Source organism: Puma concolor, chromosome C2, assembly GCF_028749965.1.
Source record: "Puma concolor isolate L17-30 chromosome C2, mPumCon1.1.hap2, whole genome shotgun sequence".
Classification (NCBI taxonomy): domain Eukaryota; kingdom Metazoa; phylum Chordata; class Mammalia; order Carnivora; family Felidae; genus Puma; species Puma concolor.
In genome coordinates, this window is record NC_141675.1 from 32,717,865 (window position 1) to 32,743,059 (window position 25,195).

At 39.5% G+C, this 25,195-nt stretch overlaps 1 protein-coding gene across 3 annotated transcripts in view; it reads left to right on the forward strand.

Moving 5' to 3' along the window:
- Positions 1-15,742: 15,742 nt before the first annotated feature.
- Positions 15,743-25,195, forward strand: part of SLC35G2 (solute carrier family 35 member G2) — a 46,218-nt gene continuing 36,765 nt past the window's right edge. The window contains exons 1-2 of one of the 3 annotated variants that reach the window (XM_086674350.1): positions 15,743-16,077; positions 18,341-18,602. The gene's annotated coding sequence lies outside the window, so the exon portion shown is untranslated. Of the gene's footprint in view, positions 16,078-16,160; positions 17,111-18,340; positions 18,603-25,195 lie in introns of those variants that run through there. The other 2 variants (XM_025913792.2, XM_086674351.1) reach the window with 2 other exon arrangements.

Below are 25,195 nucleotides of genomic sequence, written 5' to 3' on the forward strand. Positions count from 1 at the left end.
AAGGTAATGATTATTTTACACTCTTTCTCTCCAACAGACTTGTGAACTTGGTTGGGTCAGGGACAGTACCTTTTTGGCCCTCTCCCTTTCCTGCTCCTGCCATGCCTATTGATGCCCTGAATGAATGTTTCATTTGGAGAATTTTCTAGATGCTCCCTTAGTTACCATGGTAATCCAAAATTGGTTTCACAGTCCTGTGCACCAAGGGGAGCCCTGCTGAGGAGGGCTGCCTGCTGACCTGGACCCTGAACCGTGTTGAAGTTGCTGGCTTTCCTTCCTGGGCAAGCAGAACATTGACGGAAATCAAACACTTGCAATGAAAACTTCAGGGATAGCCTTGTGAATATAAAACAATTTATTTAAAATAATTCTGTTGTCAATTGTCAGATTTTATATCAATGCACACACACAAAAAAAAAACCACCAAAAAACACAAAAACAAAACTGTCCTTTCAAAGTGGTTTCTCAGTGAGCCTTAAATAATTTGAACAAAAGACTCTCAGTGGAGAGTTGGAAAATCTATTCTCACGGTTCAGCAATTTGTTGAACTTCTGTTGAATCCAGTTATTCTAAGAAAGAATGCCTATAAATACAACAATACCTTCCATTTCCTAGGTGCCTATTAATGTTCCAGGCACTTTGCATACACTTACTTGACAAGCACTAATGCATTAATTCCTATGTGCCAGGAACTGTTCTAAGCACTTTGCACATAGTAATTCATTTAATTCTCATAATGAGCCTATGAAGAAGCTTCTATTGTTATCCCCATTTCACAGATAAAGAAATTGAGGTATAAATAGGTTAAGTGACTTGCCTAAGGTCACATAACTAGTAAGCTATAAATGCAAAATTCAAACCCTGGTTGCCTAGCTCCAGAATCTGTGCTCCTAATCAAGTTGTTACACTACCTCTCTTAATCCTTTCAATAATTCAATAAAATAGGTGTTACTATGGTTACTGTACAGATTGGATACTGAGGCAGTTAGGTAGTATGTCTCTATGGCTTCTCTCTCTTCCTGACCACATTCTGATCTGGGGAAATTCTGGAAACTCTCCTAAGGGTTAGACTCAACCCTCCATCTTCTACCTCCCCCAAACACATCTTCATACATTCACAGAAAATTTATAATGCTTCTCTCAAACTTATTTTTAGGAGATTAGGAGCCCGATCTTTGTAGACAAATTATTTTGAAGTGATGATCTAAGGCATGCACTGGTAGGAACTGAATATGCACATTTAATGAATTTAATTAATTAGAAGAGAGTGTTTCTTTTAAGATCACAAAATAACTGCTTTTTGAAGTGAGAGCTGGGCACTGGGTGTTGTATGGAAACCAATTTGACAATAAATTTCATATGAAAAGAAATGCAGTGAGAGCTGGTAATTGGGAATATAGTAACTTAAATGCTTAAAGCATCTGAATTGTATTATCCTAGGAAAGTGCTCTTGGAATATGGAAGAGTGATTGTCTTGAACAGGTGAGAAATCTGTCAGAAGGGAGAAAACATAAATTAACAACCTAAAGTTAGGGTCACTTTTCTGAGACAAATTGTGAGTCCCTTGAACATGTAATAACAGAGGGGCCAACCAGGATGGAACTGTCTTGATTTTAGCACTGAAAGTCCCTCATTCCAAGGAAATCGCTCAGTCCTAGGAAAACTGGATGGTTGGTCACCCTAAATTAAGGTCAGTTATGGATGACAATTTATGGGAGAAATCCACTGTTGGACAGAGAAGAGGAACTGAAGGGAGAGGGGAATGGCATCTTGGGCAGAGAGAGCAGCTTGAACAAAGGCCAGAGGTATGAAATGGAGGTTTTGGGGAATTGCAAGGATCCTGTATAGCTCTAGCTTGGAGTTGACAGAAGAGGCAGAGTGGAAAGTAAGGGGAAGAGAGGTGGCTGGCCAAATATCAAGTGATGGAATGTGAAATGGGCAGATAGAATTCTATGAGCTTGGCTCAAGGCTGAGAAGCTTATCCTTGGTACTAACAAGCAGTTATCAGGACCAGGAGCCCTTTTATGGTGGTGGTTTTGGGTCTTGGGTCTTAATTTAAGACAAAACAAAATAGAAATTGGCTTGGCTTGCAGAATCTTAACTCAGTGGTAGTCAAACAATTTTATTCCTAAGTTCCCTAAAAGAATTTGAAAACTATGCATTCCTTTGCGTATTTTTAAGTTGATCTTTAAAATGTTTATCAAAAGTTTAATCATTCCATAGGATATACTTTCTGGTACTTTATGAATATTGGAATTTTAAAATGAATGGTTATATAATTTTTTAAAATGAATCCAATGCAATCTAAATACCAAAGCAACTAGGTACCCTGCTTCAACTAATATCTGCTTCAGACATATATGATTAACCTCTTTATCAAGGGGAAATTTTAAATCATTCTTTTTTAGCTCCTTTTTTTCAAAGTTTATTTATTTATTTTGAGAGAGAGATAAGGGGAGGAGCAGAGAGAGAGGGGAGAGAGAGAGAGAATCCCAAGCAGGCTCTGCACTGTTAGTGTGGAGTCCAAGGAAGGGCTCGAACCAACAAACTGTGAGTTCATGACCTGAGATAAAACCAAGACCTGGCTGCTTAACTAACTGAGCCACCCAGTGCCCCCCCCCCTTTTTCCTCCTTTAACTTATATTTCCATTTTACTTTTTACACAGAATTTCATCCTAATATATCTTTATACTTGAAAGGCTTTTATTGATTACAATATTGTACTTCTTCATGACAAAAATTATGTATATAAGTGGAAGTTGAATTTAAAAATATTTGCTATGACCATTAGACTTTAATTATTTAAACATTGCTTCTGGATTGAATCATCATTACAATTACTATAAGCACATAATCAATCAAATCAAAAAAATATCACAAACTTTGATAAATAATATTAAACATAAAAATAAAAATTTATCAGAATAAGTCTATTATAATGAGGTGAAGGGCTATTTAAAAACTTGGTTCATGGGGGCGCCTGGGTAGCTCAGTCAGTTAAGCCTTCAACTCTTGATGTCAGCTCAGGTCTTGATCTTAGGGTTGTGAGTTCAAGCCTTGTGTTGGGCTTCATGCTGGGCGTGGAGCCTGTTTAAAAAAAAATTAAAAATTGGTTCATGAATGCATGGCTGGAAATTACTTATTGCTTGAATCAGACAGCATTCAGCATCAATCACATTTTTTGTTTATATATAAACCTTGAGAAATCTTTTTATTTTTTAAAGATTTTCTTTTTAAGTAATCCCTACACCCAACATGGGGCTCAAATTCACAACCCTGAAATCAAGAGTCACACACTCCACTGATTGAAACAGCCAGGTGCCCCAAGCCTTGGGAAATCTTATTTGTGTAAATAAGATGATAGAGGGGCACCTGGGTGGCTCAGTCAGTTGAGCTTTTGACTCTTGATTTCAGCTCAGGTCATGATCCCAGGATCATAGGATTGAACCCTGAGTGGGGCTTCTTGTTGACTACAGAGCCTGCTTAAGATTCTCTCTACCTCCCTCTGCTCCTCTCCCAACATCACGTGCACATATTCTCTCTCTTCTCTCTAAAAGGTAAAATAAAATAAGTTGATGGAAACGGAAGGCATTTTGTTATTAACAAATGTCACTGAATGCTTCAAACTCCTCTTAAATTGTAAGCCCCAAACTAGCCATATGATATAAAAAATTATTTTTGTTGAGATATCAGCTGATAACTTTGATTAGATCCTTCAATTTTGTTGAAGAAAGGATAGGAAACAACTGGCTCACAGAAAGCTTTTATCCAATGGTTCACTTTCTCAGCACCAACACCAAAAAATCAAATCCTAAGAGAGCCAAAGCATGAGAGACTCTTAAAAACTGAGGGTTGATGGGGGGTGGGAGGGAGGGGAGGGGAGGTGATGGGCATTGAAGAGGGCATCTTTTGGGATGAGCACTGGGTGTTGTATGGAAACTAATTTGACAATAAATTTCATATAAAAAATAAAATAAAATAAAAAAATAAAAAAAATAAAAAATCAAATTCTTCACAACACAACACATGCATACTTTTTTGGGGGGAACCACAGTGAGATTCAGGATGGGTGAGGAGTGTGCCTTTCTTCTGTAAAGAGGGAGAAGAATAACTATAAAATAGTAGGTAGGAAAAGAGAATGTGCAGGATATCAAACCACAGCAATCATTTAGAACAAAAGAAGACAGTTGAGGATCTGAAAATTCTTCTCTTAGAATCATCTTGCCTTTGAACCCCTTGGAAAGTCTTCATGGACCTCTAGGGCAGCACGTGCCTCCAGTTGAAGACCACTGTCTTAGGAGATGTTATTGCTGACCTGTGTGGGAGCTGGGATGGGAATGTCTGCCTCCTCAGTCCAGAGCAAACTTTGTAAATAAGAATTTCCTAAGAGAAAGAAATCCTCTTCTTGTGTCTTGCCATGTTGGCCTTTGCCTTAAACTCGAAGATGTTTGTCTTAGAAGGGTTCCCATACCTTGAGCTTTCTGTGTCTGTATCATGACCCTCATTCAGCTCTACTTCTTAATCTCGGGCCCTCTGCTGGGTGGCTGTTACCAATAGATGCAAAATACCAGGGTATGTCTTTCCTATCCCTACCCTGATTCACAGGGGCTAACCCCAGGAAAAGATTCCAATGGAGTCATTATCTTTGGTGATCATGGGCAGATTCTTATTTTGAATCTACTGAAAGGGAAATGCAAATGGACCCAGAAGTCTGATATTTTTCAGGCTGTGTCCTTAGCACAATTTTCCCCAACTCTGACCATGAACACCTCTCATCCATCTATAGATCACTCTCTCTCTCTCTCTCTCTCTCTCTCTCTCTCTCTCTCTCTGACACACACACACACACACACACACGCGCGCACACACACACACACACACACACACACACCAAGACTAAAAGCAATGAGACAGTGAGACTATTTAGGAGACCATTATGGTCCATGCAAGAGATGATAATGGCCTGAACTCAGGCAGGAACAGTGGAGATGGAAGGAATCAGTAGTCTTGGGAGATGTTGAAGAAAAGGAAAGGACTTATTCAACTTAATGACCGATTTGATTGATCAGAGACAGAGCGGGGTTCATGATGAGTCCCACTTTTCTGATATAAGTAACTAGATAAAAGGTAGTACATCCACCAATGAAATACAAATAAAAAATGATTTGAAGGGAAGATGGCAAGTTCAATTTTTGCGTGATTAATTTGAGGTGTCTTCTGGATAGATAGGAATAATTTTTTTCATTTTTTTAATGTATATTTGTTTTTGAGAGAGAGACAGAGCACATGTGGGGGAGGGGCAGAGAGAGAGAGAGGGAGAAGGAAACACAGAATCTGAAGCAAGCTCCAGGCTCCAAGATGTCAGCACAGAGCCCGACATGGGGCTCAAATCCATGAACCTTGAGATCATGATCTGAGCCGAAGTGAGATGTTCAACCAACTGAGCCACCCAGGTGCCCAATAGGAATAATTTTAAAGTAAGCTGTTAAGTACATGGGTCTGGAGCCCAGGAAAGGGGTCTGGGTTAAAGATACAAGTTTAGGAAATCAATACTCTATAGGTGGATGTTCAAGTCATAGAAGAGGATTAAATTACCAGACAGAGGATGTAGAAAGAGATGAGGAGAGTACCAGGTGCAGAATCCTTAGAAAAACAAACACTTAAATCTGGGCAAAGAAGAAGAGGAGCTAGCCAGAGATGATAAAAACAGAAGAAAGGTGGAAAATGAACCTAGAAAGGGAGGGGAGCTTCCAGAAAGACATAAATGGTCCCAGAGTTTAATGTTTAAAAAATATGCTTTGGATCTCTCCTAGATAGATGCAAACACATTTTCCCCCCAATCCCATTGCCCCATTAATAATTCCTCCATTTCCTTCCCTTGTCTAAATGCTAAAATTCTGGAAGGAGTTGTTTTCTATTTTTGTCTCCAATTCCTCATTTCCAGCCGTCCCCTTAGAATCCAGCAGTATGGCTTCTGTCTATTGTATTCTACTGATCTTGATCTTTCAAGGACCTTCATGCTGTTTTATCAATGGCCGTTTCTTATTTCAGTCATGTGGAGATGATGCCAGGAAGTACCAGTAGAAGTGTAGGGAAGTGAGAAAGAAAAAGGAAGGAAGCCAAAATAAATGGTGCTCTATCAAGTCAGTAACCACTGTGAGTAACTAAAACTAAATCTTGCCTGGGCACTCTAAGAATTGGCATAGAGCATAAGCCCAAAGTTATCGTAAGAGATGTGGGATCTGGGGTGTTTATACATCTACTCTAGTCAGTCATTGGTTGAGAGTTGCTGTATTGGAATGAGGACAGAAAAGCATCAATTCCCCCAGTGTTTCTGGCTTGATACTGATGGCTCAGAGTGGTTTCCAGCAGCCAAAGGCCCTTAGACAATTGGAATCAGGAGTCCTATCATGTAACTATAAGACCTGAAACTATCTGGATAGGGCACTGACTAGGTCTGCTACATCCCTTCTTGGTCTCCTCAGCATATTTTATTCTGCCCACTACTGTTTCTTCAGGTAATCTCTTTAATTTCTGTCCTGGTAAGCTAACCAGGTTCTTATTCCCATCTTTGCCCCCTCTCTTTCTATGGATGGTTATTTCTTCCTTCTGTCTCAAACAAGAGCAAATTGGAAGGTGAAACTCTAGTCCTCAGCTCTCTTGAGGAGAGAGCTCATCTCTCTTGAGGAGATGAGGAGATGAGAGATGAGCTTTCTGTACACACATACTTGATATTTTTTCTGTCCTCATTACTTCAACCCTTGCTTCTATGCAGATTACTCCCAGTGTGTTGCATATAATTATGTTCAATGACTTAACTGTTGAGATAAAAATTTATTTAAAGGTCTTCAGGAAAAAAAAGACTTTGGGTGTCTTTTATAACTCAACAGACTGAAAAATCTATAAATGTCTGCTGGGAGTCATTCAGGAATTACACTTCCCGCTGACAGTGTGAGAAGCAGGCTCAATATATGACTCAGCTTGCAATCAATGGAGCATTATGCTTGAAGGAAATGGGAAAGTCTTATACCAATTTAGAATTTGTCACTAAATCTAGCCTGATTCTTTGTCCACAAAGAAGTGCAGCTCCCTGCTGTCAAGCCTGAGCTCTTGGGATCTTTGCCTATTTCCTTGGCAGAGCCATAATTAACAATGTTCGCTATCAAGAAAAGTAGCATGATTGAAGCCCTCAAGTCAAGGCAGTGTGACAGAGAGAGAGAGAGAGGGAGAGGGAGAGAGAGAGAGAGAGAGAGAGAGAGAGAGAGAGAGAGAGAGGGAATGGGGCAATGAGTGCAGAAGAGTGGTTATTGCAGAGGTGGAGCCTAAGGGAAGAGTAAGGGGAAGGCTTCCAGGCAGGTTTTTGGCTCTTGCTCCATCCATCCCTGTGGCTTCTCAGGGAGTAGTGGAGAGGAGAGGGAGTTTTAGACTTTTAGACTGGACTCAGTCTTCTGCTATCATCATTTACAGTTTTCCTTTGGCTTCTGTCTTTAACTCACATCTGTGTTTTTAACTATTTAAGAGTGGAGCACTGAAAATTTGGTTGGAATCTCTGAGCACATCACAGGGGCTTTGTTAAGAAGCCCAAGAATTCTGATTCCTGATTTTTTTTTTAATATGGCCTATTTAAAATTTTTTGTTTATTTTCTTTCTAGAAGATACAAGATGTTCTGTTTGTTCCCAGAGTTCTGAAATTTCACTAAGATATGCCTTGATGTGGGTCTATTTTAGAGTACTGTGCTGGGTACTTTATAGGCCCTTTCACTTTGTAAAGTAGGATATTATCCTGAATTATTTCAAGAATTATTTCCTTCCCAGGGTGCCTGGAGGAGGAGGGCTCAGTCAGTTAAGTATCTGACTCTTAATTTCAGCTCAGATCATGATCTCATGGTTCATGAGATCGAGCCCTGGGGTCAGGCTCCTTGTTGACAACACGGAGCCTGCTTGGGAGCCTCTCTCCCTCTCTCTCTCTGCCCCTTCCCCATTGACTCACATGTCACACACTCTCTCTCTCTCTCAGAATAAATAAATAAACTTAAAAAAAAGAATTATTTCCTTCCCTCTGTGTTCTCTGTTCTCTCTTTCTGGACTCTTTATTTGGATGTTGGACTTCCTGAGCAGGTATTTTAATCTTCTTACCTTTTCAGGTTTTTTGACCTTCTAATTTTCTTATCTTTTCTTACCAAAATTCCATCTTACTGTCCTTTTGCTTCCATATCATGGGAGACTGGCTCTTTCAATCTTTTTATTAAGTTTTTAAAACATTTGTACTATCGCATTTAAAATTTTAAGGCTCCTTTTCTACAAATACACCCTTTACCTTTTTGTAAATACTTCCTTTCCGGGGCATCTAGGTGGCTCAGTTGGTGGAGTGTCTGACTCTTGGTTTCAGCTCAGATCGTGATCTTGGGTTCATAGGATTGAGCCCCATGTGGGAATCCACACCCAGCATGGAGCCTGCTTTGGATTGTCTCTCTCCCTCTACCACTCGTGCTCTCTCTCTCTTTCTCTCTCTCAAAAATAAAAAAGCTTATAAATACATCTTTTTCTTATTTTAATGATGTAATATATCCATCTGAGAAATTTGATAATCAAAAACTTTTTTTTTTTCTTCCCTGGATAGGCTCTGTTTCCTCTAAGTTATCTTTATGTGTTTGTTTCTTTTGATCCATCTGAGGCTTTCCTTAGATGTGTGGTGATCTTTGGTTTCCACTCATATTTAAGGATGGGCCATAAAAAGCTGACTGGAAACTCTAAGAACATGAATTGGGGCTTGTCAGTTGTGGATTTCACTATACAGTGGTCTAGTAGGGCCAACTGATTAGCAAATCCCTATGTCAGAATTTGAAGTCTTTCTCTTGAGCTTGTCAGAATAATCAGAGAAAGATCTTCTAGTCTCCGGGACAGTACAGACCTGGCTCCCAGTCTTCTGGGGGCTGAGAGGGAGAAGAGGGCGGGTGGTTTCAATATTCACTGTGTAAACATTCACATCCTTCTGTTTTCCATATGGATCTTCCTATCCTCAGCTGTGCCTGATGTCCCCCAGAGTAGACCTTCAGATTTGTCTTCTTCAGGGAACATTCCTCTTTATTCTCAGAGGAAAGGTCTCCAGCCTCCCTCTAGGGTTGGAACCTGTGATTTTTAATTTTTTGTTTGGCATTAAGTATACTTACATTGTTGTGCAATCATCAACACTCTATTTCCAGAACTTTTTACCTTTCCCAACTGAAATTCTATACCCATTAAATATTAAGTCCCAATTTTCCCACCCATCCTGCCCCTGATGCTGCCATTCTGAAACAGTGTCTATGAATTTGACTAAGGACCTTATGTAAGTAGATTCATGCAATATTTGTCCTTTGTGAGGCACCTGGATGGCTCAGTCAGTTAAGTGCCTGACTCTTGGTTTCTACTCAGGTCATGATTTCATGGTTCATGGGTTTGAGCCCTGCATTGGGCTCTGCACTGATAGTGCAGAGAGCCTGCCTAGGATTCTCTCTCTCCCTCTCTCTTTCTCCCCCTTCCCTGCTTACTCACTCTCTCTCTCTCAAAATAAATAAACATTTTTTAAAAATTTGTCCTTTGTGACTGGTTTATTTTACTTAGCCTAATGTCCTTAGAGTTCATCCATGTTGTTGCATGGGTCAGAATTTCCTTCCTTTTTAGGGCTGAACAATATTCCATTATATGTATGGATCACATTTGGTCGATTCATTCATCTGTCACTACATATTTGCTTCTACCTTTTGGCTATTGTGAATAGTGCTGCTATGAACATAAGGGTATAAATATTTGTTCAGGTCCCTGCTTTCATTTCTCTTGGGTATGTACCAACAAGTAGAATTGCTGGACCATATGGTAATTCATTTTTAATTTTTTGGGTAATTGCCACACTACTTTCCATAGTGGCTGTTCCACTTTACATTCCTACTAGCAATGCACAAGGGTTTCAATTTCTCCACATCCTTGGCAATACTGGCTATTTTCTTTTGTATGTTTGTTTTGTTTTTTATAACTAATTGTTGTGAAGTGGTATCTCATTATGGTTTTGATTTGCATTTTCTTAATGATTAGTGATACTGAACATTTTTTCATGTGCATATTGGCTATTTGTATACCTTCTTTGAAAAAGCATCTACTCGAGTCTTTTGATAATTTTTTATCAGTTTTTTTTAGCTGTTGTTGAATTAAAAACCTTTCTCAGATAAATTATTTGCAAATATTTTCTTCCATTCCATATGTTGTTTTGGTTCACTCTATTGACAGTTTATTTTGATGCATAAAAGACATTTAATTTTGATTTGTTTCTTTGGTCATCTAAGAAATCAATGCCAAGTCCAATGTGGTAAAGTTTTTTGCCCTATGTTTTCTTCTAAGAGTTTTGGCTCTTATATTCAGGTCTTTGACCAATTTTGAGTTAATTTTGCACATGGTTTAATGTCATTTATTTGCTAGTGGATATCCAGTTTTCTCAACATCATTTGTTAAAAAGATGTCCTTTCCCCATTGCATGGTCTTGGCACTGTTTTCTTGACCATGTACGTAAGAGTTTATTTCTGGGCTCTCTATCTTACTCTATTGGTTTGTAGGTCTCCCTTATGCTACTACCACACTGTTTTGGTTACTGTATGGTTTGGTTTAGGATATGTGAGATTTCCAATTTTGTTCTTCTTCTTCAAGATTGTTTTGGTTATTCAGGATATCTTAAGTTTCCATACGAATTTTAGAATGGAATTTTCTGTTTCTGCAAAAACATCTTTGGGATTTTGATAGGGATTGCATTGATTTGTAGATCACTTTGGGTTGTACTGACATCTTACTAATTTAAGTCTTATAGTCTGTGAACATGGGATGTATTTCCACTTATTTTTGTCTGTAATTTCTTTCAGTGATGTTTTATAATTTTCAGTGTACAAGTTTTTTGTCTCTGTTGTTAAGTTTATTCTTAAGCATTTCATTCTTTTTGATGTTATTGTAAATATAATTATTTCTTAATTTCCTTTTTAGATTGTTCATTGTTAGTATATAGAAATGCAACTGATTCTTAAGCATTGGTTTTGTGTCCTTCAATTTTGCTGAATGCATTTATTAGTTCTAACAGTTTCCTTTGGTAGAATATTTAGGGTTTTATACATAGAAACTCATGTTGTCTATGAACAGAGATACTTTTATTTCTTCCTTTCCAATTTGGATGCTGTTTCTTTTTCTTGCCTAATTGCTCTGGCTAAAACTTGTAGTATTATGTTGAATAGAAGAGGTAACAGTGGGCATTCTTGTCTTATTCCTGAGGAAAAGTCTTTCACCATTGAGTATAATGTTAACTTTGGGTTTTTCATATATGGTCCTTATTATGTTCAGATAGTTCTTCCTATTCCTAGTTTGTTGGGTGTTTTTATCATGAATGTATTTGCATTTTTAATAATCAGAAATTTTCACACACAAAAAACAAGGTTTCTACCCCTTTTTAAAAAAATCTCAAAATCTTTTAACACTGAATTTACATTTCATTATGGTTTCTGAAGCCGAATTAGCAACTACTCTCTTTATACAGCATGTTCTTTAGACATAATCTCCATCTAAACTTTTTCACTCATTTTACATATCTAGGGGGATTTACTTTTTGGCCTCTGTTATCATAATAGCAAACATTTACTTAGTGCTTATTGGTGCCAGATACTGTCCTAAGTCTTTTGCATATATGAGTTTAATCTACACGATACCCCCATGTGGTAGTTGCTATTATCCCCCTTACCTGATAAAGAATCTAAAGCACAGATCTAATAAGTGGTAAAGTGAACGTATATGGTGGTAGATTAGTAAATGATAATGAAGAAAGAATTGATTGGGGAGAACAGATATGTATTATTTTATACATAATTTTTTAAAGTTTATTTATTTATTTTGAGAGAGAGACAGAGAGCACACATGAGCAGGGTGGGGGCAGAGAGAGAGAAGGAGAGAGAGAATCCCAAACAGGCTCCGCACTCTGAGCACAGAGTCTGACATGGGGCTCGAACCCACAAACTGTGAGATCATGACCTGAGCCCAAGTCAAAAGCCAGACACTTAACCAAATGAGCCACTCAGGTGCCCCAATTTTATATATAAATTGAAGACTAAGGCAAGCGCTTATACGTTGTGACAGTTAAGTTGCCTCATTTATTTCAAGATGTGTGGTTATGTGCCAGGTACTTGAGGCTGATAAAAGTCTGAATGCACCTTAAATGTGGTGTTACTGTGTGCCTTCCTGCGTGGGTATACAAACCAAATCTTAGTTGTTTAGCCCAGAGTGCTATAAGTACTGAGATTTGTGTCTGATTGCAAGATTGAAGTAGTGGTGCTGATGGGAGAAGCAAGTATTTCTACAACGGTAATCAGAAACTCTAGAAACTTCTTTGGACTTTGAGGGATCTGAATTGTTTCTGGGACTAGAATATGGACCTCTTCACTTGTTTTATTTTACTGTTTTTAAAAATGCTTATTTATTTATTTTGAGAGAGAATGAGAGAGAGCATGAAGCAGGAACAGAGAGAAAGGGAGAGAGAGAGTATCCCAAGCAGGCTCTGCGCTGTCAGCACAGAGCCGTACACAGGGCTCAATACCACAAACCATGAGATCATAACCTGAGCCAAAATGAAGAGTCAGATGCCAACCTATTGAGCTATCCGGGCACTGTGACCTCTGTACTTAAATAAAGGCTATGTGTGTATGGAAACTCAGAACAAAATACATTAAAAAAATCTTTTCTGGTACCTCTTCGTATAGGAATGGCAAGACATTTCACTTTATTTTTTAGGTCAAAAGAACATTTAAGCTGATTTGCTGCTCATGTCAACATGTTTCTTTTCAAAAGAAACACTAGTCCGGTATAAAAAAAAAATTGAAAAGTAATATAGATCTTAACTGAAGTTTCTTTGAGAAATACCTGTAGTAAACATGTCCTTTTTCACCTGCCCGTCACTATATGATTTCTTCTGATAACAGAACCTTGATTTTCCTTTGGAGAATGAGCTCTCCTCCATTCTTTGTGCTCAGACTAAGGCATATGGTTGGGTATATGATCCAGAATGCTAATGAGACATAATTCCAAGACTTTGTTGGAATTACTCGGAGGTAAATGCTCTGTTTCTACTTGAATTGTTATCTATGAGGATGGCATAAATTGAACACTGGGGAAAGGTGGGAAGGTGGGAAGAAATCACTAAATGTGAATAAACTCTTTGAAGTCAAAGAGAATAGAGACCATATCCTGATGACATTGTTTGCACTCTGGTTCTGGCCATACCTGAAGCTATCTATACAGATATGTAATTTTCAAATATTAAGCTACAAATATTCCTTTTCTTAAGTCAGTTTGAGTTTGAGTTTTTGACACTTGCAAGAAAAATCCCTCAATGCAAAAAAGAAATCAATTTGTTACATATAAAGAAACATCTAAAAATCCTTTCCCTTGTTTCTCAGTATCTTTCAGCATCATTCAGAAAGGCAGCTATTTTAAATACCTAGTTTTACCCTCTCAAATCTCTCAGAAATCTTCTCTCCTAAACTTGGCTCACTCTGCATCCTCGTTTTTCTCACTCCAAGACTCAAAACTTTCCTGGCTCTTGTCCTCCCTTCCCCTTCTTCCAAGAGAAACATAAAATCTAGCTGAGTTTTGTAGATTGGTCTAGCCTTCTGAGGCTTCTTTGCTTTTGTACCTCTTCTCCTTATCTAGATCAGTGCAATTAATGTCCAAGCTGTTTTCTGAACAACAAAGGATCTTTTCTCTTTGAAAGGGTGAAAGGCTGAAAATATATGTTAAATTTTCTATTCTGGTGTCATTTATATTCAGTACAAATAGTGTGTTTACTTGGATGTTAATTATGTTTGCAAACAGCTACTCCTGGGGTTCTTTCTCTTTGGGTAAGTTTTGCAACAATAGTGCCTTTTTTGTTTTGTCTGTGTTTTTTGAAGGGGAGTGGGGGAAAGAAACTAGTTAAACCAATTTGATTGCTTTTAAAAGCCAGAGAAATGATCAGGCCCTGGATTTAAACCAACCTGATATGGAGTGCTAGGGGCAATGTAATGACTGTTACTCTATTGCTTTTTATTTCTCCCCTCTTTGGGAGCATTCTTTGGGTTTTTACAGAAACAGCCAGATACTCTCATTGACAATTGCCTCACTCAGCAGCTCCTTCATAAACACATTTTTCAGACACTGTATCCAGGACTCTTTTAAGTGTCCTAAGAATATTGACTCATTCAAAAGCAACTCAGCTGCAGTTGGGAGAGCACCAGCACTTGCTCCATAAAGATCTGGATTATCTCTTCACATCAAGAGGCATCCAAAAGTTCTATTATGCTGGACAGTCAGATGATCCCCAGCTTCTTCATGAACACATTGGTTACGAGTGGTCTGAATTCCTTTCTTGGGTCTAGTCAAATTGTCTTTGGTGCCCTCACACTGGGGGACCCATTGGGGAGACCACCTAGCATGATGGCTGCCTGGAGCCCAAAAAACTGTCAAGATGGCTGCGGGAGACATCTCACCTTTAAAAAAACACATTTTTCTTTAACATTTTTTTTGTTTTTGTTTTGTTTTCTCATGAATCTTCCCAACCACAGTGAAGTATAAAATCAATTATAGTGCCCTGGAATGGTAAGAAAAAGATGTCATGCCACACCCATGGGTAGTTGAGAATTTAAGGAAGAGACTTTAAAAAAATTTTTTTAACGTTTATTTATTATTGAGAGACAGACACAGAGCGTGAGCAAGGGAGGGGTAGAGAGAGGGGGAGAACAGAGTCTGAAGTAGGCTCCAGCCTCTGAGCTGTCAGCACAGAGACCGACACAGGACTCAAACTCACAAACTGCGAGATCATGACCTGAGCCTAAATCGGTCGCTTAACCAACTGAGCCACCCAGACGCCCCTAAGGAAGGGACTTTTAAAGGTGTGGGAAAGGTTAAAGGAAACCTCTGTGAGCTATTACTAGCCCCATTCCTAAAGGGGCAGGGGCAGTGAGTGATAACCAGATCCAGAGAGAACTGTAGGAGAGGGCCACAGGATTGGAGTAATGGCTTTCAGATAAAGAATACAGCCACTGCTAACAGAAGGGCCCTCTGGGGAAATGGGGAGCTGTCCTGAATACTATCCTGCTCTGTGATGTCCCGCAGATGCCTCCCATTGGCCAAGACCAAGTGAAAGCTATTGAACAACAACTGATGTAGTTCATAAAGGTCAGCCCTGAGTCACAGAGCAGGATGGAGAGTGGATCTGGGGAGACAGAAGAAAAACCAGCAGTCACGTTCTGTCTTTTCCCACAGCTAGCACCTTGGTTCAGTCCACATTCTTTGTTGCCTGGCCTAGGGTAGTAACGGCCTTCCTGCCTGTCCTCTTGACCCATCTAGACCATTGCTTTTATGACTAGGTCTGTTTCCAAGAGACTATATTCATTTCGCACGGGATGGGGTGTATAAACGTGAGTCCAGGAACCAGCTCAGCAGTGTCAAGACCCTTATGTCAGAGATCTCATCGGTAGAATGCCAGGTGGACTCAGGGATGCCCAAAGCCCTTTCCCGACCACGATTTACCGATGCTAGACATATTTTTAAATACCGAGGCATCGACTAGCTACTTTTAAACACAAACAGATGGGTGGAAATGGACCGAGGCTGCCTCCCTGCCCCCTTCCAGAAGACCACGTCATCCCAGCTGACGAGCGATTGCTTCAATCCTGCCGTCTCCAAGGGCGTGGGCTAAAGGGGTCCGGGGCAGGCAGTTTCCCGGCGCCTTGGACCCTCCCATCGCGCGGGTAGGGGAAGTCGCGCAGCTCAGGCACAAATCCTGGGCGTCCCGGCGGTCTTCAGCTCGGGCCCTGGCCGCGTTGGGGGCGGGGGAGTGGGCAGCAGAGAGCGCAGGCGCAGTGTCCGCACCGCGGCGCCCCTCTCCACGCCCCGCCTGGCGGCCTCAGCGGCCCTGGCCACGTTTTTTCCTGGCGAAGCGCGCGGCGGACACAGCCGTCCTAGAGGCTGGACTAGGCGCGCGGTAGCGGGCATCCCGGGCCGGAGCGCCGCGCGCCCCTTCTTCGCAGTGAAACGAAGGTAACCGGGCCCGGAGCCAGGCGGCAGCGGCAGATTTGCACCTTGACGCTGCCTGCCAGGACGCCCCACCCGAAAGGAGTGAGAGCCGACCCCGAACCCCATACACCCACTTTTAGCCATGGTACCTAGGGGGCAGAGCCCCTCTTTTGGGGTTGGGCGGGGCCCAGGGCGAGGCACCCCGCCCTCCTTCACAACCTTCGTATGGGGCTCTGTTGGACGTCAGAAAGGCCGCGGTCCCCTCACTGCTCTCCTGGAGAACCGGGACACCGGGTCAGCCGGGGTCAGCGTCAGCTAGGGCCCCTGAGCCCCCCGTGTTCTGCCACCGTCGCACCTATTGGGCCCTTCCCCAACCCCCTTGATAAAGGCTAGGGTAGTTGCTTTCCTCTGGCCGAGGAGCCCACCCAAGTGAGTCCCTGTGGCGTCATGAGGTCAGTTTCAAACCCAAACTTTAAAAAATGCTGAATGGTTTTAGAAACAGCCAAGAATTGGTAGTTTTCTTTCTTCTCTTATGTGTGTGATTCTGGAATGCCAGTCCATATGGGTTGAAATTTTCGTGGAGAATAGATGGCTTGTAGAAATTTTTCCACAACGAAAGGCGAAGGCAAGGAATAGTTGGAGGAAGGGCGGGCTATGGCCAGGTGTGCTGGCTAGAGGAGCGGGGCAAGTCCATTCAGCTTCCTCAGCTCCGGGGAGGGAACCACGAACCCTCCCTGACCGGCCTCTGGGCGCTGAAGAATTTCCACACTGCGCCCGTTTGGCCTCTTTTGAGAGGAGGAAGAGGATGGAAGGGTCGCGCGGTCCAGCCGGAAGGAGACTCGTGTTGGGGCGAGTGGGGCCCTGCATCTCCATCCAGGCTTTCGCGGGGTTTGGCGAAGAGCGAGACGGAAAGACTGCCTCCGGGTGACGATTGAGGGTCCGGAGATAGTGACGCACTGGGCGGAGTGGGCTGGGGGCGACTGGAGAGAGGCGGTTTCCGCTGGCAATTCTGCCTTAAAGGACTTTGATTGGCGTTGCCCGTGTCCTTGGTGCTGAAGTAAGTGCCTCAAGCGCCTTCGTTGGCTCACTTCTCGGGCTAGGGCTTCCTGTACCCTTGTACTTTGCACCTTTGCCAAAAATAGCCCATCTCCAAAGCAGGTGCCAGAGTGGAGCCTGGCCGACACTGAATCCCTTTGTAGATGGCTTAAATGCTGGTTTCCTGAAGATAAGGTGAAGGCAAATGTAGCTCCCTTTTGTGGATGCAGATAAAGCATTTGTGTAACAGGTTTGATTACTTACATGCAAGTACTCACGGCGACCTTAAACATGAACTCTCACGTATGCATCTGTAGGATTCAAGTATGTGTATATGCACGCAAATACAATGCACATGTAAATACACTTACTGTTTTCAATGCCATCGCACGCTGCAAGTTACACTTTTTTTCCAGAGCTTTTTCGTAATCCATCTTTATTTTCTGACACCTCTGGTGTTTCTCAACTCTGCAGAACCATTTTCATAATCATCTGTTCCAAAGTACAGAGCCTGTGGATTAAAGTGTTTGGTATTATGCTGAGCAATTAAGTGTTTATGCATATTTTAATTTGAAACAAAGATAGTCTAAAAAGATGTAAAGTTGATATACAAAAAATGTTCTTAAGGGAAGTTTAAAAAAAGAATTAATGAAAAATTTAATAGAGAACAATAGCTAGATAACATCTTACGGAAAGCTGTAATCTGAAGAAAATATGACTAAGATGTGTCATAATGCTGACAATTTCAAATATACTGGTGGTATATACTTTGTGGACTCAATAAAGATTATATAATGTATTTTTTAAAACATCAATATCTATGATTTTTCTCTCATAAAATGTATGCTTATTGTAAGGTATTTAGGTAGTAGAGGAATGCATAAAACCAGAGAAACCACAGAAAACCATTGTAAACAGATTTTCTTTTAGGTGAACATACATGCATTTTAAATAGATCAATCTTCTGTTGGTTGCATTTGCATTATAAAATTTATCACCAATATCTTTCAAAACAATACATATAAAAACTAGGTCATCATTCTTAAGGGTTGCATAATATTGCACTATGTGGATAGAACATAATTTATTGATTTAAACAATGCCATAATTATGAATATTTATGTATTTCCAGTTTTCTGCTATTACAGACAGCTCTGCAAATAACATATTTGTTTTTACTTCTTTCTTTCTTTCTTTCTTTCTTTCTTTCTTTCTTTCTTTCTTTCTTTCTTTCTTTTCTTTCTTTTTTTAGAGAGAGAAAGCACAAGCGGGGAGAAGTACAGGGAGAGGGAAAGAAAGAATCTTAGGCAGGCACCAGGCCCAGCACAGAGCCTGACACCCACTGGGCTGGACTATGATGAGATCATGACCCGAGCCAAAATCAAGAGTCAGATGCTTAACTGACTGAGCTACTCAGGCACCTCTGCAAATGACATATTTGGTCAAACATTTGTGCACTTGTTTTGTTCTACTCTTAGAACAAATTCCTAGAAGTGAAATTGTCAGTTCAATGGGTAGGTACATTTTAAACACATTGATTTGTTCATTTATTTGTTCAGTAATTTCCTGTCTCCTCTTTTGTCTGTTTCATTCTTTATCATGTTCTCAGCATCTACAACAATGCTAGATATATAAGTATTCATGAAATATGTATTGGAAGAACACTATTTCCAGATTGTGCTACAGAAAGTGTGTATTAGTGTATATCACTATAAATACTGAATTAGAATGTTGGTATCCTCACACTATCACCAAAATTAGGTTATTAGGTTTTATCAATCTTTTAAAAGTATTTTCCAATTGGATAAGCCAAAAAGAACATATTTTCCATATGTTTGTATAGGTCATGCTTATTGTTTCTTCTGTGAGTTTCCAGCCTTATTTTTCTATTGGTGTGCTTGTATTTTTTCTTGTTTGTAGGAGCTCTTTGTGTACTGAGGACTTTGTTACATATGTTGCAATTTTTTCTTGATTTTTTATTTTTAAACTTTGTTTATGGTATTTAAGCTGCCATAGAAAATTTTAATTTTTATGTAGTCATATATATATATACACTATATATACACTATATATATATTATTTTCTTTTAATTTCTGGCATTTATATCAGTATTTCACTTTTCTGTATTAAAAGATAATCTGCCATATTTTATGGTTTTATAAAAGATTATATTTTAGACTCTAGGTTATACTTCCTTTTTAGTAAATTCATTGCTAAATGTAAAATTCTATTGACGATTGCTTTGTAAGAAGTAGTTCTGGGGTGCCTGGGTGGCTCAGTCGGTTAAGCGGCCGACTTCGGCCCAGGTCACAATCTCGCGGTCCATGAGTTCGAGCCCCGCGTCGGGCTCTGTGCTGACAGCTCAGAGCCTGGAGCCTGTTTCAGATTCTGTGTCTCCCTCTCTCTGGCCCTCCCCCATTCATGCTTTGTCTTTCTGTCTCAAAAATAAATAAACGCTAAAAAAAAAAAAAAGAAAAAAATTAAAAAAAAAAGTAGTTCTTTATTTTTAACTCACATATGCACATGTCCTCTATAAGAGGTAACATATCACTCAGTTTGAGCTCTTTAACATGATGTATTTAATTTCTAGATACTTAATGAAAGTGTTTTTCCTTAAAATGCTTTTTAGTCTGTATGATTATTCCTTAAAATGCTTTTTAGTCTGTATGATGATGATTATTATTATTATTACTATTTGAGAGAGAGAGAGACCGAGAGAGCAAGCCAGGGAGAGGGCCAAAGGGGGAAGAGAGAGAGAGAATCTTTTCTTTTTTTTTTAAGTTTATTTATTTTGAGAGGGGCAGGGTTGCAGATAGAGGGAGAGAGAGAATCCCAAACAGGCTGTCAGTGCAGAGTCCAATTTGGGGCTCATACTAATGAACCATGAAATCATGACCTAAGCCGAAATCAACAGACGCTTAACCAGCTGAGCCACCCAGGGGCCCTATGAGAGAGAATCCCACAACCCTGGGATCATGACCTGAGCTGAATGAAATCAAGAGTCAGACGCTTCTGCCCCTAGTCTGTAGTATTTAAAAACATTTTTTTTTTAATGTTTATTTATTTTTTAGGGGGCGCCTGGGTGGCTCAGTTGGTTAAGTGTCCAACTTCGGCTCAGGTCATGATCTCACAGCTTGTGAGTTCGAGCCCCGCGTCAGGCTCTGTGCTAACAGCTCAGAAACTGGAGCCTGCTTCGGACTCTGTGTGTCCCTCTCTCTCTGTCCCTCCCCTGCTTATGCTGTCTCTGTCTCTTTCTCTCTCTCTCAAGAATAAACATTAAAATAAAAATAAATAAATAAATAAATAAATGTTTATTTATTTTTGAGAGACAGACAAAGATAGAGCACTAGTGGGTGAGGAGGAGAGAGACACAGAATCCAAAGCAGACTGCAGGCTCTGAGCTGTCAGCACAGAACTCACAAACCATGAGATCATGACCTGACCCAAAGTCTGATGCTTAACTGACTGAACCCCCCAGGCACCCCTGTAGTATTTTTAAACTGTTAGTATGCAATCTTTTTAAAAAGGAGCTATTCTTTTTGTATTTTGTTATTTGTATAAGAAGGAAAATATGACAAAGTCTACTTTTTAGCCAAATTAAGAATTGATGTCATTGAAATTCATAAGAATGTGCACACATAAGTTTGGTCAAATACCTTAAAAAATTAAAAAAAAATACTATTTTTTGGTATCTGTCATGGATCAAAATAACTTTTTCCAAAAAACAAAAGATTGGTTATTGGAGCATTGATGAGCTATTCTGTATTATTTTTTTCCTGGGATTTAAAAACCTTTTAGAACAGCAAAATGGGAATAATTTTATTGTTATTATGGAATAAATCCTAAGATGTAGCTGATTATAAAAAATGAGATCAACATCAGAATAGAAAATAAAACCCTCTAGTAAGACATTCTCCACAGGTAACTATGCATATTGGTTTGGAATAAAGACTTCCAGATTATTAAATTTATAAATAATGATACATTTCATTGAATGTAAGATGTTGTCAATTGTTTTTTTTTAATTACAGTTATTTTGAATGTTTATTTATTTTTGAGAGAGAGAGACAGAGTTTGAGCAGGGGAGGGACAAAGAGAGGGAGACACAGAATCCGAAGCAGGATCCAGGCTTTGAGCTGTCAGCACAGAGCCTGACGCGGGGCTCGAACTCACGAGCTGTGAGATCAGACCTGAGCCGAAGTTGGACACCTAACCAACTGAGCCACCCAGGTGCCCTAATGTTTATTTGTCTGAGAAAGAGAGAGAGAGACAGAGCATGGTGGGGGAGGGGCAGAGAGAGAGGGAGACACAGAATCCAAAGCATGCTTCAGGCTCTGTGCTGTCGATACAGAGCCTGATGCAGGGCTTGAACTCATGAACCGGGAGATCATGACCTAGGCGAAGTCAGATGCTTAAGCCACTGAACCACTCAGGCGCCCCAAGATGCTGTCAATTGTAAGATGCATTTTAATTTTACGAATGTGAAAAAATGTGCATGTTAAATTTGGTGTATCATAAATAGAATCATACTGTATCTATTTTTCTGGTATTTTTTCCACACAGCTATAGATATGTTCTTATCTGATACATGTAAGTATTGAATTAATCAACATCCTATTTAAGTTCAGATTATTTACAACTTTTGCATAATATAAACAATGCCATATTGAATATTCTTTTAATATACATCTGTGTAATGATATTCCTTCCTTAGGATAAATTCTTAAATGAAATTTATAGGCTAGAGAATTAATACTTTTGGTGCAAAATTAACATTTTGGTGCATATTGTCTATTCTCCAAAATTCTTATAACAATTTGCCCTGCAAAAAATAGTGCATGATGTTCTAGATTCTTCATTCACGCCAGAGATAATCAGCTTTTCCTATTTTCCTCACCTAAGAGGCAAAACAGGTATCTCACTGTTTTTTAAATTCTTGTTTTTCTTTTATAGAAATGTGCATATATGCATCTTTCCATATGTCTATTGGTTATGTGTATTTTTTTGTGTGAATTGCCTATTCATGGGCTTTGTGCAATTTTTTTGAGTTTTTAAGAGCCCATCTTGTATGAAAGATGTTAACCCTTTGTTGCTATTGTTGTTTTTAATTAGTCATTTAAATTTTTTTATGGTTTTTTTTTTCATAGATGATTTAAATTTTCATGGAGTCAAACCAGTCCATTTTTTCTTTGTGATTTTTCACCTTGGTGTTACACTGAGAACACTATTCTAGTTCCCCAACCCAAGATTATAAAAATATTCTCTGGTGAGGGAAAGAGCACAATTAAATTTTCAAAGGAGTAGAACTTAGAACCATATTATATTTAGATATCACCAATTCTGTTTCTAAATAGGATTTATTAAGTTTTGTTTATTTGTGTTGGTAGATCTATCAATTGGCTCCAGCCAAGAGGTGGGTAGTTGTAAGTAGAGGGGCCAAACGACCTGAAGAGGGGCAATGGTCACACACTGGTTTCATTTAACTAATATGGTTAACATTTTTGCTTTACCTAATAGAAATGGGAGTTAGTGAATTTAGTCACAAGAGAAAATAGTATTTGGGAGACTGTCAGGGAGATTGATTAATCATACCTTTTTCCATATTTTTATATAAATTAGAGTCTTTTCAAAGACACAAAATTAATGAGAAAATGTAAAGATGTAAATAATTCAATTATTAAATTTAAGTTTGATTGGAGTTTTTGTAAGGTTCACAATATTTTAATTCAGGTGTGAATAGCTGAGTTCTCCAGTACCTTTTAACTTGGATAGCTTTGCTATCCCATGCTTCAGACCTAGCTAATCTCAGCAGTTGTTGACCTATCTAGCAATCTGACAGTTTGTGGTTATCATGAGGATTAGACACACCTCCCACCCCCGATTATTAGATGCTTGAAGAGTCTTTGCCTCCTGGTGACCTGAGTAGAAATATAATTTTCCAGTTTGGCATTGGAATTTGTTGGTGAGGAAAAGATGATGTCATTAATCCTACTCTAACTAACCAACCCTTTTATTCTGAACACTTTTTTTAAGCTTATTTTTTTATAATACATTTTTAATTTTTTATTAAAAGTTTTTTAATGTTTTTATTTATTTTTTGAGAGACAGAGTGTGAGTGGGGGAGGGGCAGAGAGAGAGGGAGACACAGAATCCAAAGCAGGCTCCAGGGTCTGAGCTGTCGGCCCAGAGCCTGACTTAGGGCTCAAACTCAGGAGCTATGAGATCATGACCTGAGCTGAAGTTTGATACTTAACTGACTGAGCCACCCAGGCACCCCTTTTCATGTTTATTTTATTTATTTATTTATTTATTTATTTATTTATTTATTTATTCATTCATTCATTCATTCATTCATTCATTTATTTTGAGAGAGACAGAGAGAGCCCGAGCAGGGGAGAGGCAGATAAAGAAGGAGAATCCCAAACAGGCTCCAGGCTCAAACCCATGAAACTGTGAGATCATAACCCAAGCCAAAGGAAATCAAGAGTTGGACGCTGAACTGACTGAACCACACAGGTGCCCCTGAATGCTTTTAAGCACTTCATTGGCAGTGAGAGTCTTGTTTCATCTTCCTTGCTGAGGCCACCTTGCACTATGGATGGTATTTCTTAAACACTCTGATAAATCATAGTTCCAGGATGTTATGGGCCACTACTATATCTTCCTTCTTATTTCATGTTTCTCCTGCATTATTTTGATTGTAAAATCAGGCAAAGTACCCTTATTATCACCACACATATTTTTTTTTTCCATCCTGCCCTTAGTAATAATTCTCCAAGTAACTAAAGTGTTACATCAACAGTCACTGTCTGCTGGCTCCTGGCTTAGGTATGGAAAGGAAAATGATGATCACTCTAGTATCTCCTTTCTTACTTTTCATCCATCTACCTTCTAGTCTAGACACAGGAAATAGCCTTCTATTTGGTAGGAAATGTCAGAGATAAGTTGAGGTCACAGTTTTATTTTTTTTCTTCTGAGGACCAAAAGTTTATTTTGCCCTATAAATTTTATTTTATTTTTTTTCAACGTTTTTTAATTTATTTTTGGGACAGAGAGAGACAGAGCATGAACGGAGGAGGGGCAGAGAGAGAGGGAGACACAGAATCGGAAACAGGCTCCAGGCTCTGAGCCATCAGCCCAGAGCCCGACGCGGGGCTCGAACTCACGGACCGTGAGATCGTGACCTGGCTGAAGTCGGACGCTTAACCGACTGCGCCACCCAGGCGCCCCTAAATTTTAATATACATATATAATTTAAAATTTTTGGCTTATATACCATTACACATGTTAGATTGTTTATTAATTCTGGTTTCTCTTACAGTCATTGCTGTAATAGAATTGTATGTGATCAATGGGCACTTAACACTATTTCATAGTTAAAATTATATAGGAACTTAATTCATATACCTGTCATCTTTACTAAAGTTCATTTAATCATTTTCTGACTATATCAAAATCACTTGGTTTGTATCTCTTTACTTTTATCTAAGATCCCAAAGTATTAGCAGGTTTACTGAACTTTGACTTTAACTTTAAGAACTTGACGAAGCAATGAAGAAATATTAGGTAATTTCCCATTTATTTTGCCCTGGTCTCTGTGTAACTCTAGCTGAGCCATTGTTCTAAATGGGAGTGAGAATCCCAATGGTAAGGCTTCTGAGGGTGGTGGTGAACCAAAGCCAGATACTCACATTACTTCTTGGATTCCCTTAAATTAGGGTTAGGAGATAGAAGATAGAGTCAGGTTGCAGGAGTATGATTACCAAAGCTCAGCACCACAACTAATCAGATCCAGTATTAGAAGTCTCTGTTAAGAGGGTGACTTTCTGCAAAGCAGGCCAGCTATGTCAGAGGACTCCCAACATTTGTTGAGTTCTTGGAACAGTAACACTTTATTGGTGATTATATAATTCATAAGTTACATATGCAACTCACAGCAATACCATACGGCAAGGACTCTAACAGAGTCCTGTAGAAAGTGTGTTTTCTTTTTAATTTTTTTTTTTTTTTGAGAGAGAGAGAGAGTATGAGCAAGGGAGAGGGGCAGAGGGGAGAGAGAGAGGGGGAATCCCAAGCAGGGTCCATGCTGAGCATGGAGCCCAACACG